This window comes from Camellia sinensis, chromosome 6 (genome assembly GCF_055761805.1).
Source record: "Camellia sinensis isolate YWXY chromosome 6, ASM5576180v1, whole genome shotgun sequence".
Taxonomy (NCBI): Eukaryota; Viridiplantae; Streptophyta; class Magnoliopsida; order Ericales; family Theaceae; genus Camellia; species Camellia sinensis.
In genome coordinates this window covers 151,336,581-151,350,288 of record NC_138966.1, presented here as the reverse complement: position 1 = coordinate 151,350,288, position 13,708 = coordinate 151,336,581, and the positions used below count along the sequence as shown (strand labels likewise).

General features: G+C 35.6%; 1 long non-coding RNA gene across 1 annotated transcript; it reads right to left on the bottom strand.

Annotated features, from left to right (window-relative positions):
* Positions 1 to 9,044: 9,044 nt before the first annotated feature.
* On the bottom strand, positions 9,045 to 10,762 carry LOC145792432 (uncharacterized). Its single transcript, XR_014331835.1, has 3 exons — positions 10,025 to 10,762; positions 9,712 to 9,914; positions 9,045 to 9,500 (listed from the first exon to the last, which is right to left on the bottom strand). It is a non-coding gene; the product is annotated as an uncharacterized LOC145792432 (long non-coding RNA).
* Between the last annotated feature and the right edge of the window lie 2,946 nt (positions 10,763 to 13,708).

Sequence of the window (13,708 nt, the reverse complement as noted above, 5' to 3'; positions counted from 1 at the left end):
TGAGTTATGGTTTCACAAATCTCAATCAAGTTCCAAGTCCAAGCTCTGTGTTGATATGGTATGGATGGATGATATAAAGATTATGAAAGTAGAAAGATGACTTACAAAAGAAGGATTATGCTTATATAATTTGAAATCTCTAAACCTTGATATATATCAACCTATCATCCTCTCAAACTTCTCAACCTCTCCAACCTCTTCAATTCAGTCCAGCGGCTTCGTATTTATAAAGAATGAGCTGCAGATCAAAATATCTGCAGAAATAGACAGTTAGTAGATATTTACATAATCTACTTTGAAAAGTCAAGAGGCCCGACCGGGCATTGATACCCACGGCCGACCATCACTGAGGCATGGCTGGCCCTCAGTGTATTTTCACTGTTCTACACTTTCAGGTTCAATGCAGGTTGGTACAATGTTCAAAATTGAGTTTCTGGGATAGAAATACAGTGGATATGACAAGTTGGGATTGTTCAGAGCTTGAAATCGGATTTCTTTGTTGAGAATTCAAACCATTTGCACAATGTAACCTTTATCATCGAGTATTTGGAATCAAGCGCCTAAGTCTTACGAGTGGTCAAAATTGGGGTGTCTACAATATGACATTAAATAAAGTGAATTGTACATTTCATGATTCAATATGATTCACGATTCACTATTCACTATTTTAGCAAAACGATTCACAATTTGACAACAATGCTTATAAGATAAGCATACTTTATTTTTCAACACTACAACATTTCCACACACTTTCATACTGAAGTATTTTCTCAACTCATTTCGCGTATTCAACTTCAATTAAAAATAATGCCCAATTAGTACACATTAATGTGTGTTTGGGAGTGGAAAGATTTAGTACGCACTTAACCTTTGGCATAGTGTACAAAGTAATTGCCCCGTGACTTGAACCCATAACCTCAAGATTATTCGGCAAAATTTTACTATTGAACCAATAGTCACCTCCTATATTCAACTTTCAATTGTTAGGCAAAATTACCATAATATCCATTTTGTCAAGACAACTATTATGCTCTAAGGCCCCGTTTGTTTTTAGAGGTAGAATACATGGGATTGATAGTGAAGGGATTAATAGTGAGGGGATTAGTAAAATTGTGTTTGTTTTGGTAATAGTTGTTAATGTGGTGATTGTTAAATTATTTGTAATAAAATAATAAAACAAATAAAATTATGATTTTTACTCCACAAAAAATATAAAAACATTAAACATTAATATAAAAAAAAATGCCTAAAAAAAAAAATTTGCAGTTGATCGGCCGGACGACTGGTCAGACTTCCAGCAACACTCTAAGCCAAACGTACTAACTTCTAATACCACCTCCTCGCCCAGACTAACAATCCGCTCGCCCAAGGCCTTTCACAATCCGAATGGACTACCAATCTGGAGCACCATAAACAAAACAAACATGATATATGGTTACTGTTCATCATTGTTTGTCCGCTCTAGACTACTACAATGGCAAACAAACGGACCCTAAGGGTTAAATCATCAATTTGACCGTGTGCTCAAATTATCAAATTAACTAGTGTTAAAATGACCATTTTACCCTATGCCCCAAATTACCATTTTAGTTTTAGTGGTGGTCAAAATCACCGTTTTAGCCCCCCAATATTCCAAATTAATACTTAAACATAATGAACATACTTCTAAGCAACTAGGGCATAAAATAGGATTAAAAATACACAAACTAGTCAAACTAGCAAGTTAATTCAACTTAAAAAATTCATAATAAATCCAAAACAACTTCAAATTGTTGCATCTTTCAAATATCACTACATTGAATTACTAGCTATCCAAAAATTATATTTTCTCCATTTTATCTACACTTAACCATTTTTCCATTTTTTCAAGGTTGGCCAAAATTTACAACAAATATACTGAAGTGCTTGTAAACATTGTGCTAAGAGTATTGAGGAATACTCTCAACCATCTCAGCTTAAGCCACAACACTCCTCGCTCAAGCCACAAGAGAAGCCATCACAAACAAAATATCTTCCTCAGCTCATGCATGTGCAAGATATTAAAGACAGTTATGATAGATACGGTTATGAGAGTAGAGTGAGTTAGTTAGGTTGATTGTAACAAACTCAGTGAGACTTCATTGAGTATAAATATCTGTAAGACTTCATTGTATTCTAATAAGAAAGATATTCTTCAATTTTTGTTATGGTATCAAAGCCTTTCTTCTCCAACGAGTAAAGGTCCTTCAATGGCACATTCATCTTCAAGTACATCTTCATTCATCTTACCATCAAATCTGAATCTTCTTCTGTCAAATTTTAATTCTGTCATCATAGTCAAGTTAGATTCTACTAACTTTCTTATCTGGAAAAATCAAATCCAAAATGTTCTTCGTGCTACTAATTTTCTTGGATTTGTTACTGGATCAATCTCATCTCCAGATCCAAAAGTGCTTTATTCTTCAGGAAAATCTATTCCAAATCCCGAGTTTGAGAATAGGAAGATCATTGATGCTCACCTGCTTAGCTTTCTCACTGCTACTCTTTCTCCACCTATATTTTCATTTGTTCTTCATCTTCAACATTGTTCACAGGTTTGGATTGCCTTGGAAAAGAGATATACATCTTTATCTCGATCCCATATCCATCAATTAAAGAATAAGTTGCAGTCAATGTCCAAAAGAGGTTTATCAATGGAAGTGTATCTCTCACATATCAAAACCATAACTAATCAACTCAGTCTTGCCTCTTCCATCATTGATGATAAAGATCTGGTTCTTTTAACCTCGCATGGTTTACCAGATGAGTATGATGCTTTAAAAACAACAATTTGTGCTAGAGTTGAGCCAATTACTATGGAAGAGTTGAGTTCTCTTCTATGTTCAGAGTCCATTCACATGGAGAATAGGACAAAATCTTCTCTCAACATTGACTCCACTGTTGCCTACTCTGCAACTAGAAATTCTGAGTCTAATTCTTTAGGATCTAGAGGCTCAAATTATAAGGGCTGCAGTACTTTTCGTGGCAGAGGAGGCAGATACAAAGGCAATAGGTCTCTATGAGAGGTGCTGGAGGCAGACAAGGACATGGACAATTCACTTAAGGAAATTACTCTTCTACCTTTTGTCAAATCTGTGGAGGTCACAGTCACATTGCCCTTGACCATTGGTTCATAATGGATCCAAATTATTCATCCTCTGGCATATCACAGTCCACAGCTTATTCTGTAGTTCAATCTCCAACTTCTTCATCTGGTCCAATATCTCCTTCATCTGGTTCTTCCCCACGATGGTATGTGGATTTTGTAATAACCAGATACATTACCAATGATCTAGGCAATTTTCATCTCTATCAGCCCTATCCAGGGACCGGTCACGTTACAGTTGGCAATGGCTAGACATTGCCTATTCAACATGTTGGTAAAGGTATTTTACCAACTCCACAATCTTCTTTGCACCTTCAAGATATGCTTCATTTGCCACAAATTTCATTTAATCTATTATCTGTGCGTAAGTTGGCTCAAGATAATAATTGTTCTGTGATTTTTTATGCTAACTCTTTTCTTATTCAGGACAATCTTACGAAACAGGTGCTCTATAGAGGTCCTAATATTCATGGCTTATATCAGTTTACTTCTTCATCTACTACTCCTTGCTCACAAGCTTATTACACTTCTTCCCGGTCTAAGGTGTCTTTGGATACTTGGTGTCAAAGATTCTGCCATCTATCACCCTTAAGGTTTCATCACATAGCTAAACATTTGCCTGTTAGCTTTTCAAATAAATGTGATGTTTGTTCTTGTACTCCTTGCAATGTTGCTAAGATTCACAAACTTCCTTTTAAGCTTTCTACATTAACTGTCTTTCAACCTTTTTCTCTTGTGCACAGTGATGTATGGGGACCATTTCATGCTTCCAAGAATGGTTATCAATATTACCTTTTGTTTGTAGATGACTTCACTAGATTTACATGGATTTATCATTTATTTGTTAAACGTGAAGTTTACTCTACATTTGTTCATTTCAAGACTTATGCTGAGAATCAATTCAATCTCTCACTCAAAAATTTTCGCACAGATAATGGTACTGAGTTTGGGAATCACAAAATGCATGATTATTTTGCCTCTCATGGTATCATTCACCAACTTGGTTGTCCATATACTCCTGAATAGAATGGCATTGCAGAAAGAAAACATCAACTTATCACTCAAACTGCTATTGCTTTGTTGTCTCAATCTTCTGTCCCTCTTGAGTATTGGTTTGAGGCCATGGCTACTTCTGTGTTTCTCATTAATAGGATGCGAAGTCTATTTCTAGGTCATTCCTCTCCTTATCAATTACTGTTTAAGCCCATTCTTGATTACATTTTTCTCAATGTCTTTGGTTGCCAATGTTTCCTTTGGCTCAGGCCTTACAATTCCAATAAACTTCAACCAAGATCCACTCCTTGTGTCTTCTTAGGATATCATCCTTCCACTAAGGGCTACAGATGCTTGGATCCCAATACTGGCAAATTTTTCCTCTATAGACATGTCTTGTTCAATGAGAGTAGTGTTCCTTTTGCTCACACCACTGTAGTCCCTCCTACTTTACCTACCATTTCTTCTTTCTTTTGGTCATCTGCCCCCTCTACTGCTCAGTCTACTGCTCCTCAGCTTTTTCCTGCTCCTCAATCCAGACCTGCAGTGTCCCTATCCACTACTACTCCTATAGCTCTTTAGCCTACTCTTGCTCCATCTACATCTACTATACTTCCAACTCCTGCACATCCTCCTACTGCCCTACCCTGTGCAGCTTTTCCTATTGCTGCTCAGTCAAATTTAGCTCCACCTTCGGCTATATTACCATCTCCTACTTCAACCCCTGCAGTTGCCTCTATACTCATTCACTCTATTTCTATTGATCTTCCTTTTTCTTCCTAATCTATTTCTAATGTTCATCCTATGCTCACTAGGTCCAAAACTACAACTCTTCTTACTTACACTCCTGATCTTACCCATACAGAACTTGCCACCACTAAGCTAGCTCTTTACTCTCCTATTTGGTTTCAGGTTATGTTTGAAGAAATTCAAGCTCTCCATCATCAAGGCACTTGGTCTTTAGTGCCCCTTCCTTCTCAAAAGCTCTCTATTGGCTATAAATGGGTTTTCCGAATAAAAAAGAACTCAGATGGCTCTGTTGCTCGCTACAAAACTAGACTTGTTGCCAAGGGCTATCATCAACAAGAAGGTATTGACTACCATGAGACCTTCAGTCTAGTGGCCAAATAACCTACCATTCGTGTGCTTCTGTGCCTAACTCTTCATCACCATTGGCCTATCAAGCTGTTGGATATCTCCAATGCTTTCTTACATGGTACTTTGGAAGAGGACATGTATATGGATCAAGCCCAAGGTTTTATAGATCCTTAGAACCCTTCTCATGTTTGTAAACTCAACAAGGCTCTTTATTGCCTCAAGCAAGCCCCTAGGACATGGTATTCTACATTCTCTAAGTTCTTGCTTGGGCAGGGATTTCTCCTTAGTCATTCAGATTCCTCTTTGTTTGTCAAGACTACCTCTACCTCTATCACCATCATCCTTGTATATGTTGATGATATCTTGCTCACTGGGAATGATTCTATTCTCATCAATGCTCTTCTTGTTCAAATGCATAAGGTCTTTTCCATAAAAGAACTGGGTCTCATCTCCCATTTCTTAGGCATTTCAGTTCAATCCCATTCTCATGGCTTTTTCCTTTCCCACCAAAAGTATGCTGGTGAACTGTTGCTCAAAGCAAGCATAGTGGATTACCAGCCTAGCTCAACTCCTATGGCTCTCAAACCCCCCTCTGGTACTGCTGATGATTTGCCCTTCTCTCAACTTTCTTTTTATCGTAGCGTAGTTGGTGGTTTATAGTACTTAACTATAACCAGGTCTAACATAGCTTTAGTTGTTAATCAAGCCTGTCAGCATATGTACTCTTCCTCCATTGGTCATCTTGCTGTGGTCAAAAGGATTCTTCGGTATGTTAAGGGCACTTTACCGCAAGGTTTGTCTTTCACACTTAGTCATTTTCTTCTTCATGCCTATACTGACTCTAATTGGGCTGGCAACTGTGTGGATCGCCTATCTACATCAGGCTTTTGTGTGTTTCTTGGTCTAGTCTTATTTCCTCGTCTGCTAAAAAGCAAGCTACAGTCTCTAGGTCCTCTACCGAGGCTGAATATAGATCCATGGCTTATATTGTTGCTGAGTTCTGTTGGCTTCAACAACTGGTCAAATAGTTGTCCATCTCTTGCTCTTCTCCACCTATTCTTTGGTGTGATAATGTGTCTGCTATGACTTTGGCTTCAAATCCAGTCTTTCATGCCCGTTCCAAACATATCAAAATCGATTGCCATTTTATTCGCGAAAGGGTTGCTTCTAAACAGATTTCTCTTTCTTATGTTCCTACGGCTGATCAAGTTGCTGACATTTTTACTAAGCCATTGTCTTCTTCTTGGTTTCACTATCTTAAGGACAAACTAAAGGTGCTTCCTAGCCCCATTGGTTTGAGGGGGAATGATAAGAGTATTGAGGAATACTCTCAGCCATCTCAGCTTAAGCCACAACACTCCTAGCTCAAGCCACAAGAGAAGCCATCACAAACAAAATATCTTCCTCAGCTCAAGCTTGTGCAAGATATTAAAGGCAATTTTGATAGATACGACTATGAGAGTAGAGTGAGTTAGTTAGGTTGATTGTAACAAACTCAGTGAGACTTCATTGAGTATAAATATCTATAAGACTTCATGGTATTCTACTAAGAAAGATATTCTTCAATTTCTATTACATTGTAAGAGAATATTTTTAGCGTTTTAAGCCTAAACATGCATTTTTTTAACATGGAATGATACTTTGAGAAAATAAACCCTAATATGCTCTAGGTTTCATTCTTCTCTAAAGTCTGTTTTTGTTTGTTTGTTTGTTTGTTTGTTTGTTTGTTTTTCTTCATATAATTATCTCTTTGCAGATGTTGGAGTTGCTGAATCAGAAATCTTCAGTCCAAGGAAAAGTCTGACACCTAACAGCGTCTCCGCTAGTACTCCAAGACAAAGTGAAGAAGTCTATTCCATCTCATTGGAATCCAGCATCATTCTCTAGGTGGCTTCTCCATTTTAATGCATTAAATATTTTGACATTAGCAGGGCCTTATTTTATCTATTTTTTGTACGTGTTTTCCCCCCAGTTTTGAAGTATTCCCCTTGCATGCACTGCAGGAAATTCAACTTTTAGCGGCGTTTAAAAAGCGCCGCTATAAATGTCAAAAACGCTGCTAATTTTATTTGCGACGCTTAGCACCAAGCGTCGAGGACGCGGCCGTCGCTATAACTCTATGACGTTTTAAAAACGTCGTTATATTAATATAGGCGGCGTTTTTAAAAACGCCGCCAAATGTCTTACTTGATAACATCTTGACGTCATTATGACATTTAGCGACATTTTTTAAACGCCGTCATATCTTTTTTAAAAACTCCGTTAATATTTAAGGTTTAAGTGGCGTTTTTAAAAAAACGTCGTGATATCTCCTTTTTTTTTTTTGAAATTGTGCTAATTTATGTGATTAAACTAAAAAAATACATAATACATATAAACGGAGATTGATAGCAAATGCATTCACATAAATTCACTTTCCAATTCACCAATCACCATTACCCATAAAATAACATATCCACAAATATTACATAACAATAGGGTGTGAAAATACACCATTAATAATTTAAGAATACTTGGTTACATAATTGCTATCATTTGATCAATCTTCTCTTCATCTGTTAGATTATATCTGTTTTCTTCACCCCCATTCATTAGGAGACCAAGCATGTCATGTTTGGTTTCTTGGCAAGCTCTTCTTTCCTCTATGAGCCGTCTCAGCATGCTAACAATGTTATCTTGCCTGTGATACATCTCAGTTAGACAAAACATGCATACAGAGATATTTAAAACTGTAAAACATCGCTTCCAAATTTACGCCTTCATGTTAGTTGTTGGTTTGTTTTGAAATGAACCAACCGAGAGCCAAATATCCCTCCTCCTGTTATTAATTTAGACTAAAGCACAAATTTTAAAAATTGATGAGTAAACTGTAACATATCGGATACTTTAGATATCATTAGTTTACTTGACTTAAAAGCAACATGTACTTAAGAAATAAGTTGTTTACTTGGAAACCGCAGTGGTAATTTGTTCCGGGAAAGTTGATAGGCGGAGAAAGGGTTTCCCAACACCAGCTTAAAGAATTCAGGCATGAATTCCCCAGACATTGACTCCCATTCAATACTTGCAATTTGGTTAAGCGACGACAAAAATGCCATCTGAACAACAAACAATGTGCAACACATGTACCTTAAAAACAGTTCAACATTGTGAAAAAAGAAAAAGAAAATGACTAAATCAAACACCTCTTTGGTTTTTTGTTGAATGTCAACGAGTGTGTTGTCCCAATTGCTGAGGTGGCACCTCATGAAGTCATCAAGTTTGGGCAAGAGTTGGGACCTGATGATGGGGGGGCACAGGAGAGAAAGCAAAGCAGCTCTGATGTGCCTGTGGGTGGAGCCATGAACAGCAACAAACATATATATATATATATGTGGAGCTGAGGTTTGATTATGATAAAATAAAAATAAAAAAGCGACACGACAAACAGAGATAGCTGCCCCATCGCTTACATATTCATAGAAATTAAAGCAACAGGTCACAAATATATATAACAAAAATATCTTTATTCAAATTTAATTTAACTTAGATATGTGGTCGAGTAATTAATGCCAACTACATCCATTATACATCAAAAACTACAAAGATGTTTAGTCATATATATGTCAAAATGATTTGATAAAAATCTCGAGACATAAATTTTATATGGCTAGAAATGCATGTGGTAGAACGATTTGGGCATGGAGAATCTTATAAATAACTGCACATAAAGAAAGAAAGAAAGAAAAGGAAACAAAGACTGTAAAAGATATAGTAAACTGAGAAGAGAGTTATTTCAGCAACAAAACTAATTGGCATACACAAGGACAACAATACAAGTATAACCTCTACTCAACTGAACCTATTACAACCATTCAGCCAAATAATCTTCATCTTTTTATTTATTTTTTCTTTTTTTCTTTTTTTGTGTGAAAAGAATGTAGCATTCAAAATCTATTTTTCCTATCATTTTCCTCAAATATCTCATCAAGAAGAACAAAGGGCAGAAATTTAGACTCAAATCAAGGGCATTCTATGCACAGTTTGATACTAGCAGCATCTACCTGCAGGTTCCCTGTCATAGTTTCTTGTACACTATTGCCCCTCTCTACATTGATATTTCTTTATATATATATATATATATATATTCTTTTTAATGATGAGAAACTTCTTTAAGACGGTTAAATTGGATTCATTTCTACATAATACATTTTGAATACCTATAATCATTTGCTTTATCAACAGAACAGAGTTTCGTACCCCGCTTCCGAATAGTCTCAAATGCAACACGAGCAATACGATCAATCTGTCAAGAAATATAGTATCAGTGGGCAACATATATATAGTATCAGTGGGCAACAAACAAAATAATAGTATGTGGGAGTCCAAAAGCAGGATTTTGAAATCTGATTATTTGTAGTCCTGCATTTTTTATTTATTTGGTTTCTATTTTATGCTTTAAATTGATATTTATCTGAAAACCCAAAAAAGTTATAATAAATAGAAAAAGGGAAAACCTTTTTTTGGACATGAAGCCAATGATTCTGCTATCTTCCATGTGATATATTCTTTTGTTTGATGGGTGATGTGATTGTCTTCTGAATCGCATGGCCCCTCATACTGTACGCAAATAATCTAGGTGCTGAAATTATTTGAACCTTCTTCTACTCTTACCATGTTCCCTCTATTAGAGCCCACTCAAACTTTCATATACCTGAAACTTTAAATATGATAGATGATAGAAGCAGGAAAGAATAAATTATTGTGTGCTTTTGTTAGAACCTTGGTTAAATATATGTTGTGATTTCAAGAAATTGGTGTGTTACTTACAAGTAAGGAAACTATTGACCAAGTTAGTCCCTGGTTGTTGCAGGTAAGGAATCTTGTGTTGATTCAATCTCTGTAGAAAACAATAACACAACTGCTATTTTTTTCAAGGCATAGAAGTGTAATTAAGGTACAGAGATTCAAGAATTGCTCATATGAAAATTTGATTTTATAATTATTATATTGTATTCAATTTTTCAATAAAAGAACACATCATGTCAAATATCAACAATCTAAGCAATTTAATCAAGCACATGTGGCCTCATTTTTGGGTGCTTTCTTTTGAGAGGAGATAAGGACATGGCGCATGTGGAATGTTTCATTGCCTAGGTGGACCAATTTAAAGGAGAGCTCGTGACAAAGACCATGAGGGTGACCTCATTATCCACTTTCCATTTCCGTTTTGGTTTCAATAACTGGCATCTTCTACAGCCGCTAGAGAGATGGAGAAAAGTAGCCAATGATTCAGTTTGTCACGTGCTGCAATAGTTAAGTGTTATTACTGATAATGGTACATCGAGATGGCCATCTGCAAATGCAATTCAGCTTACGGAAATGAGGAATTAAGTGCTATTCACATTTCAGCTAAATTTTCTACAAACGATAGGCTTAAGTGGGCTGCATCCTTTTAAAGGTAAGATCACTGTTGCTTCAGCTTTGAAACTTGTGATCATCTTGAGTTAGCTGGGCTCAATTGTTATGGCATTCCAAGGCAATTTCAAGGGCCGGTTTTATTCTCTACAGGACTACAGGGTTTGAAATGTGAAAACTATGAAATAAAAGCAGCAGAAACCTCAAATTTAGAACAAATTTTCTGCCTAACAAATGAATCCATGATACTAATGGGTATTAATAAATCTGGAATTGACCTTATGGGTATTAATAAATTCGAAAAATCCCAGCACACACAATGTTTGAGCTTTATAATGAGGAATGAAGATATTAACTGACCAATAAAGGGAGAAACATCTACCTCAAGCCTTTAGAAATAGTATACTTGACTGATAATATTGCACAATACATCCCTTCAAACTCTTGATCCCCCACGTTTCTCCTGCAGAAACATTTAAAGTAATTGTGACATGCAAATTCCATGTAACACATACCAACACCCACAAGGAACGCTAAGAACAAAGTCAAAGATAAAGCATAAAAGATCAGAAAGAGAACTTTAATACTCACCCATAAACCATGTGAGAATAAGATCATTACGGATTGTGTTTGAATCTGCTATCGGGTCAAACCGATCCTAACGTCCAACCATGAAATAAAAGAACTTATTAGTGCTCTTGTGACAATATTTCTTTCATGTTCAAGATAGTGAAACATCAACTAAAATCATGGAAGGCCTAGAAAAACAGTGACTACCAACTGTCCCCAACATTAACTCAGTTGATAAGTGAAAATCTCAATGGCTGAAATCCATAAATTTGATGACAACAAGCAAAATAGATTTACATGGTGCAATAGTAGTTTCAGAAAATGACTCCACTTTAACATATACGAAATAACAGGGAATAAGTACACCATAAAAGAAATTGTTTCAATTTTGATAGCTGGAACCATCCAAAATAAAGTATCCTTGAGCGCCCATCTCCCAGTGCCACTAAATTTGGGTTAGTATTGATGCAGTATGGAAGCAAGAGCTCATTATAATAAGATACATGGCATGCCAAACAACAGTCACTTCTTCAAGAAATGGCTTCTACACATCAATAGGCCATATTTAAAAGAGCTCCAAGTGCACAAAACTAGTAACAAAGTTAATTCATACTTAATCCCTTCAAAGTAATATTGCACCTAAATGCTGGACCTCAAACTTGATTTGCTGAAACCATGGCCCCTGCATGCATCATCTGTGTAGATAAATATAAGCTCACAAATGCTGATTACGAAAGAAAAAAATAAATAAAAGAGAAAGAGACAAAACTGAATTGCAGAATTTAGCAAAAAAACCTATAGACAAGACATTAGCACAAGAAAAGATAGAGGCAAGCATCCAGGGAATTGGAGCTACAAAACCAGAAAAGAAATTAAAAGGACTTAAAAGACAATTTGTTGTTTACTATATTTAACAAAAGTCTGAAATAATCCTAGTCTATGTAAAAAAGCAAGAATTAATATGCATTTTCATTTCCATTCACTTAAAAGTGTTTTTTAGTCCTAACCACATATCACTTTCTTCAAAAAAATCAGACATACACACCATTAAAGAGTTTGTAGGCATGTTGTAACCAAAGAACAATATGATATGTGCATAACCAGACACCAACACTCACGACAATAACAACAATATGGCAATACCACCACCAAAAAAATGGAAAAAGAAAAAAGGCAAAATTTTGATGCACATATAAACAAACAGACAGATACATGGCTTTTGAAGACTTTCATAGTATGATAATATTCTATATTTTGTGCCTACTAAGTATTACACATGTAAATCTAAAGAATGGCTCTTTTGTTGTGTAGTTAATATTGTAGGCACGCTTATTTATTAAGTAGGTAGTAAATGTTTACTAGCAGAAAACACTACCTTGAAATTTGGAAGTTGTATATAGTCAAAAAACTTCTTCATATTTTCTGATTTTAAAACATACCCCTGAGAAGAAAACCAAACAAATCAAAAAAATTACCATATAAAGATTAAAAGAGAAACAAGATATAGAATTAAAGCATCAGGAACAAGAAATTCAGAAATTAACTAGAAATGCCTCCTTTCCATTTCATCAGTAAATTCTTATTGAATGAATCTGTGAGACCTAACTCAAGAACAACAATACAGCAGAATAGGTAAAATTGGTGTTCCTGAATTTTCTTATCTTTCTCATCCTACAAATAGAATTGCTTAAGCAAATAATAAAAATTTCAAGCAGAAATTGTTGTGGATGACATAAATGGACATAAAACACAAAATATCTGGGAAATATTATTTTTATCACATTAATTATGGTGACCTAAAGATAATAAAATTTAACAGGAAAAGAACAAGAAGATAATTTACCAATACATGACAATTTCATTGCAATTCATTTAACATACTAATTCATTCCCTCCCTTTCCTAAAAAAAAAAAAATTCATTAACCTAAAATAGACGTTCAGAAGTTTTACCCCCACTAACCACATAACCTTCCTCCACATAACCTAAAAATAAAAATTCATTAACCTAAAAAATTCATTGGATTTATAATCATTTGATCAGGTAATCAAATATATAGAAATGGAGCAATACATGAAAAGTGGTGAAAGAAAAAAGGGTTTGCATCAATCTATGTTTGCAAAAGAATAATTGAACACAAGAAATAGTGGAAACCAATTTATGGAAAATGGCAGAAAAACCCAAATGCACAAACGATAGGCCAGACAGATCATAAGCAAGGTAAGGAAGGAGGGAATCAAAGAAGACTCACCAGAGTGGAAATCAGGTGTCTGCAGTGCACAAAACCCGTTGTGAGGAAGAGAGACATTGCTGCTGTAAAGACTGACACAGTATGGTTGTGATGGTGGTTCTGTGACTCTGTACACAAACGCAATAGAGATTAGCCTCAATAGACTAACCCTAGAATTGCATACAAAGCACAAACGCAAACATCACCACGAACGAGTCAGAAATAGAGTCTGCTTAAGGATGTTAATATGCGCATAGGGACTAAAACTTGCAGATCTGAACGAAAGCAATCAAATCC